We start from the raw sequence: 6,911 nt of genomic DNA, 5'->3' as shown, positions 1-6,911 counted from the left end.
CAGCAAAAGGCTTTCCTTGAACTCACCTGGTTGAGCTGTAGCAGGAGGCTCCTGGATGGAATTTTGTCACCTTGCACATTTTTTTTTTGCACAGCAAATCCAGTAGTGGGACCTTCTATTGTTGTCAGTCAAGTCAATGTAATGCCCAGACAGCCACTGAACAAAACCCCGTTGGTGTGAGAAAGCTGCTGGCATTTTGTAAAACCAGAGTTCTGATACCAGGTACCTGTTATTCCTACAGTGGCATATCCTGGTATCACGGACAGACTGGTCTGTGTTTGAAGACAAAGGAATGGAGTTAGTGTGGATTTACATACATACATCAAATATGCAAGAAGGAAAAAAAGGTCTTCTAGCAAAACATCCATGTGTCAGAGCTGTTATGGACAAAGGACACGCACACACCATCTGCTGCCACAGACACATTTGACATATGCTGTGTGGCCTTTATCACCAAGGCAAGCCCACAGTATTATCTCGAAGCACGTGTTCCCCTGAAAAGCTACGAGGTGGGTATAAGAACTTACGATGTGGTTTGGCATCTTTTAAATCCCACTCTTTGATCACAGAGAGCACTTTGAATGGCCCATTTTGGCGACCCTCCCTCCCGAGCCTAAGCATTTTCACTCCCAGCTGAATGGCAGGTTAGTGTTCTCAGTGAGCCTTTTTGAAAGTATTAGCTCCATGTGTCATTGTACACTGGAGGGGCTGGGACTAGGATGCCTTCTAACTTGGCACAGTGAGTCAGGATTTCCTGTTGGTTAAGTGCTTGCCACTGCGCAATGTGTATTAGTTCTGTGCAGTAGGTGCTCTGGGCCAGACTGCGCCACTGAGTGAAGCGTAGCTGCTCTCCGTTATTTTGACTGTTCTCTATCCCACTTCCAGCTGGGCCACGTGATGTGGACAAGTCTCATTTTTAGCTTTAGCTTTTACTGTTGATTTGTGCAAATGCTTTGAGAACAGATTTTGAGGAGGAAGCTAAACACAGCCACTGAGTGTTCTTTCTACACATTTATATGTAAAGAACTAAGTGTCCTGTTTCTATAGCCATGGAAGCAGCAAAATAATCCAGAGCCCTTTTATGTGCATCCAGCCTTCTATGTTATACTATAGATGGAATATTTATAGGATTCTTTTCCCCTATCAGTTACTGTCTGCTAACTAATCCACACAGTTCTGTCTTGGTTTTCATTGTATCCTGTTTGTAGTTCGATAAAAATAACATTGCATTAAATGTACATAGCTCCTTTCATTGTGAAGGATTCCCAAACTACTGCAGTCCTAGACTGGGTCATGGAAGCCTTGCAGGATCAAGACCGAATACGGTACAGAAAGCACCAATGAAATACAACCACCTCTAGGGCGGAGTCAGTGAATAATTTTCGGTAAAGCTTTTTATTGATGGAAACTGCCTTCTCCTAAATGGCCACTTTCACCAAAAAAAAACCTTCCATTCTCATCAAAAACATTCAGGTTTTTGTATCTAAACTGAAAGGCCAATCTCCAAAAGTTATCCATTTCTGGCAACTAGTCCCCCTTCCAACATTTCCAATTGAAATCTTTCTGTTTTCAGTAGCTGAAAATGGATTTTTTGTTTTGTTTTTGGGTTTTAGTCCAAAAGTTAGGCGAAAAAAGGAAAATGTGTGTTTTTGTTAAAATTCTTTGCAGGAAAAAAATCATTTGCTCACCAGCTTTAGCTTCCACAACTCAGCACGCTGGACAATAGTGTGAGAAGGAATCTGAAATCTTCAGATGTCACTCATGTAGATAATCTTGGTAAGAGGTAGTGAGGTGAGATAGCCCCTAATAGAAGGGATGGCTATCAGAGTCTGTCCTATAATACAATTCAGAGTGATTCTGAAGAATGGAGGAGCATGAGGTTGCTTTTGGTACAAGAAAATAAAGAGTTAGATTAACAGCTGACACAATTAGTGTATAATATAATTAACTTCCCAGGGTTCAGAAAAGTCTCAGTAATGTGTTTTTTTAAGAATATGGGAAATATACATACCCGATTTGCAAGTGTTCCTTATGAAATCATCCTAAAATAGAGTGAATATTGATAAAGGCCTTACATTCTAAAACGTTTTTACTGTATCCAAGAAAATTACCCCTCTGCTGCAGTGAAACCACTGCAAGAAAATGACAAGGATTTCTAAATAAACTCTCCTGGGTTAGCTTTACTTAGCTATTATAACAGCTCCCGATCCACACGGAGTTCAGAGTTGTAGCTCTGCTGTACACCATGACCACGCCAAACTTCACAGCAGCAGTGGAACCAGAATGCAAATCCTCTCATTGCAAAAGACCACAGGCCCCAGGAACAGTGTGGGTATGGCTGCATTGCAATTAAAAGCTGGCCCGTGCCAGCTGACTGAGGTTCGCAGGGTTGTTTAATTGCAGTGTCTTACCTTGCAGGGTCCTGGAGCCCAACTCTGAGCGCCAGACTGGAAGTCTATACTGTAATTAAACAGCCCCCACATACCCAGCCCTATGAGCCTGAGTCAGCTAGCACGGGCCAGCCGCGGGTGTCTAACTGTTGCATAGACATACCCTATATGACCTATGACTAGGACCCTAGCAAATTCATGGCCATGAAAAATGCATCGTGGACCATGAAATCTGGTCTCCCCCATGAAATCTGGTCTTTTGAGTACTTTTATACTAGGGTAAAAGTATACAAAAGTATCCCTTATCCAGGGCGACTTACAGACATAACAGTAGTACAGTCCAATACGTGCTGTATACATACTGTATGTACACATCCATGAAATTTGCTATTTATGCTGTGACCAACCCACAAAAAATGTGTGATTTCTCCATAACTTAAGTAGACCCTTACCTGTGATATGCAGAAGAGCATTTCTGATTCCAGACAGAAGAGGGCACACATACTCATGACTTCAACAACCATAAGTAATCTGCCCATTCCAGATCTATGCCAATAACACCTTCACATCACATAAGCCAGCAGTTAATTACTATCTTGCAGGGGCAAGGGAGAGAACTGACTCACTGAGGGTTGCGGTCATGTCAAAAATGTGCTTGTCCACCATATTAACCTCTCGCAATGAAATGCATTCTTCCATGTTTTGATATGTACAGGAGTCCATCAAAATGAGCTCAGCCCCCAGTTTAAGTCTTGTCCAAAGAAAGCACATTTTGACAGGTATGGCTCTCGAAATGGGCTCTCCTTGGGTTTCGGAGTGGGGGGAGGAGGTGTGTGGATATGGACAAACACATTTTGATGGGCTCCCACTACTCACTGGAATGTGTCCTCCTTAGGGCCTGATTCCACATTCTAGAGAAAGTGAAACACTCACAGAAACTGAGGGCAAAGGGCAGGGAAAGGGCATGGACTTTGCTCAGTTCCCTGATACACATAGTCGCACACCCTGCATGTGCTTGCTCGTCTTGCTCAGAGAAGCGTGCACACACTCGGCAGCAAAAAGGGCACATTTTGACATGATTGTCTCTGAGGAACAAGGCCTCCCAGGGCTGCTCCTCAATTGGTACAAGCTTACACACCACCCTTCTTTCAGGGCTGTGCCTAAAGCTCCAACCTCGCCCTTACTGGTTAGAATATTGCCAGGCATGCTATTAATAAATATAAATTTTGCAACATATCCAGTGTGTGAAATTGGAGCCAACAGATTGCATGTAGGGCTGGCTGGAAAGCAAGAACTCTGTACCGAGACAAATGTCAACGTTGCAACGTTTGTTTTCGCTCCATATTGGAACAAAAAGTAGAGCTTTCGTGAAAAGCAAGACTCTCTTGTGGCTATTGCCAATGGTTAGCGCTGGGAGACCCAGGTTCATGCCCCTGATCGGCCTGATTCAGACGAGTCCCCTTCCTTCCAGGCTATAGAGTCAGTCTCTCCTGTTTCAAACTGTTCCACTTTGTATAAATAAACTAAATATTCATTGGGCCAGAAAAGAGACAGTGACTGTTTGGTCTGGTGATTAAACCACTCATGGGGGGAAACCCAGGTTCAAATCCCTGCTCTGCTCTAACTCTGGGGCTACAGTCCTTCTTTCTGGTTTTGACCGGAAAGTCCATCCTGGAGCTGAGAAAACTTCCTGATGAACATTTTGTCAAAACAGATATTACTTCACAAAACACTTTTGTTTGGATGAATCATTTTCTGAAAAAAGTTAAAAAATTCCCAGCCGGTTCTAATTGTAAGGCAGGGGCTGCCTTTTTGTTTTGTGTTTGTACAGCGCTTAGCACAACAGGGTCCTGGCCCATGACTAGGACTCGTATGTGCTATGGTAATAAATAATAATTGCAATATATAAAAACATTGAATAGTAACAGCTAGGTGGTCTCACAATTGAGGGGTTTCAGTATATAAGGACCTGGCAGGTCACATGCGATTACAAAGTAATACAAGCACTAGCTACATACCAGGTACCATAAAATATAACATTTCCACGAACTGTAACTAGGTGGTGAATTGTTTTAGTATTGGGAGCAGGGAGGCTGAAATAGCTAATGCCAGGTTATGACTGAGCAGTGTCGAAAATGACTAGACCTCGCTTGCTAATTGGGAGGGTGTTCGTTCGGGATATTGTGATATTTGCCTAGAAGTAGGATCCTGAGTTTTTCTAACCACAGGAAATAAACGAAAAAACAAAACCCTGATTTTTAATTTAAAAAAGAAAAAACAAACCAAAGAGAAAAGCTTTAGGAATGTAATAAGCAGGAGCTACCTTATAAACGAAACCAATCATGGTTCTCGTGTCTTCCCGCAGCCCTGGCTGTGCAGCAAGGCTGGCAACGTAATGGAATATCATTTATAGCCAGACCGCTTCACAGTGCTGAACGTATCAGCCCAACCTTTGCCTCTCTGCCCCCCTCATCCCCACCACTCCATCGTAACTATTTTATTACAAAACAAAGCATTTTTTGTGCATGATTGAAAAGGCTGATTAGTGTGCAGGCAAATCCATCTTCTGTGTCTCATTTTGTTTTAGTCTTTTAATTTAAATGGCAGTTACTCATAGAAGATTAATTTCTCTCTCTAGGAATAGAGTCTTTTTCGAACAGCTAAGAAACCTTGTTGCTGTATTTAAAAAAGGAGCTGGTGCTAAATGCTATGGATTGATTTTCTTGGCAGTTTTATCCACCACATCATTTTTAACAGGACAATTATTTTTTAAAAACCCCTCAAAATAAAGGCAGAGCTCAAAACCCTTCAATGTTCAAAAGCATAGAAACATGGGAAAGCGATGAAAGGAAAAGGGTAAGTGCATATAGATCATGTAGGTTGGCTGCCAGTATGGAGGGCAATACAATATTAAGCAATACAAAAATAATTGATATGGGAGATTCCATAATGCTTTTGTTTCTCAAGAGAAGCAGCATTAATAGTGTTTTTCTTTTAACTTCTGAAGTTATCCACTTGTTGGTTTTAGGAGCATTCATAATACATTTTGCTTCATTGAAATGGCAGTTCCTCGGCCCGTAGCAGTTGACATGCCATGTCTTTTATAGTCCCAATGCTTGCAAGATGGGCAGAATTTCAAAGTAAAGCAACATGAGGGAGCCAGAAGCCGGGCCGTAGCAACAAAGAATGTGGCCCCCTCCGAACAGTGGCCCCCTCCGAACATATGTCCGGGCGGGCCCCTTACAATGCAGATCCTGGAATGCGGTATTTATTTTGCCACTTTTAGGGGCCCCCTTCCTTGCGGGGCCCCCTCCGGTCGGAGGGTACGGAGGGCGCTCGCTATGCCTCTGCCAGAAGGTATAGGCAATTAATGCACTAGTGTTTATTGTCTGAAGACGCTGGTACAAATTCGGGTTTGGGTCACAAGTGAAAATGAGTTTGGTGAACTCTGATGGAATGACTCATCAGAAAACAGTAGCTACACAGGAGCAAGGTCCTTTCCTCAAGGGAAAATTATTACAACAAGAAAGCAAGATAAATTCACAGAAAATTCCCCAGCTTGGGGGTCAGCAAAGTACTATTACCCAGGCTATGGAGCCCTGTCTTCCCAAAAGCTTTTTCTCCCTCCTCTGCAAGCAATCAATTTAGAGGCCGTCCTCTGAACACCTGCACACCAGAGGAAAGGGAAGTTCACTGGGGACTGAGTAGTGCCCTGACACATGGCCACTTCATAAAATCTTACCATACATGTTCATTTCCTCTGACTATGATAAAGAGTGTAGAGCAGTGGTTCTCAACCCGTGGCCCAAAAAGCACACAGCTGCGGCCCATGTGACATCCTCAGGGCTATACAGCTAGTATATATATTGTGTGGCTGCAGCTCACATAACACACAGAGAGCTGCATATGTGGCCCACAGTGGTAAATAGGTTGAGAACCGATGGTGTAGAGCATGGACTAGACAGGAATAGCCAAGACCGAGGCCCCACGGTAGGTTCCAAAGAGAACCTCTGGCACCAAAGCGCCTATATTTACTTCAATTTAAAAAGAGGCAAAGATAGCATGGGGGCAGAAGCAATAAAAAATATGGAATGCTTCATGAATTTGCACGCCATTCTTGCACAGGGGCCATGCTCATCGTCTCTGTATCGTTCCGATTTTAGTATATGTGCTGCCCGAGTAGAGGCAGATGCTGTAATCACAGTAGAGTACATGGGGTAGCTACTGCATTCATGGCCAGAGTAAACAGCATCAGTAAATGATGCTGCCTGTTTTTTCTCTCTCTCTCTCTCTCTCTAACTAGGGGCATCAAATAATCCTCTTGTCTCTTGAACCAAAGGATTTTCACTCTAGTAATGCACCTGCAGCTGCTCTTGAAATAACCACACAGAAACACTCGCTGAAGGCAGTGATGTTGGTGGCTTCTGATTGCTGAGGGGATGCGTCACCATTCACCTTCAATGAGTGTTAGTCAGCCACAGCCTCTGTACTAGGAGAAGTGCTTTTGGAGCATTCACTAGT

General features: G+C 43.3%; 1 non-coding gene across 1 annotated transcript; it reads right to left on the bottom strand.

Moving 5' to 3' along the window:
* Window positions 1-6,470: 6,470 nt before the first annotated feature.
* LOC112106524 lies at window positions 6,471-6,579 on the bottom strand. The gene has a single exon (XR_002908109.1). It is a non-coding gene; the product is annotated as a U6 spliceosomal RNA (small nuclear RNA).
* Between the last annotated feature and the right edge of the window lie 332 nt (window positions 6,580-6,911).

The sequence above is a fragment of the Terrapene carolina genome, unplaced genomic scaffold (genome assembly GCF_002925995.2).
Source record: "Terrapene carolina triunguis isolate 2854851 unplaced genomic scaffold, T_m_triunguis-2.0 Scaffold132, whole genome shotgun sequence".
Lineage (NCBI taxonomy): Eukaryota > Metazoa > Chordata > Testudines > Emydidae > Terrapene > Terrapene triunguis.
This window is presented reverse-complemented; position numbering and strand designations above follow the sequence as displayed.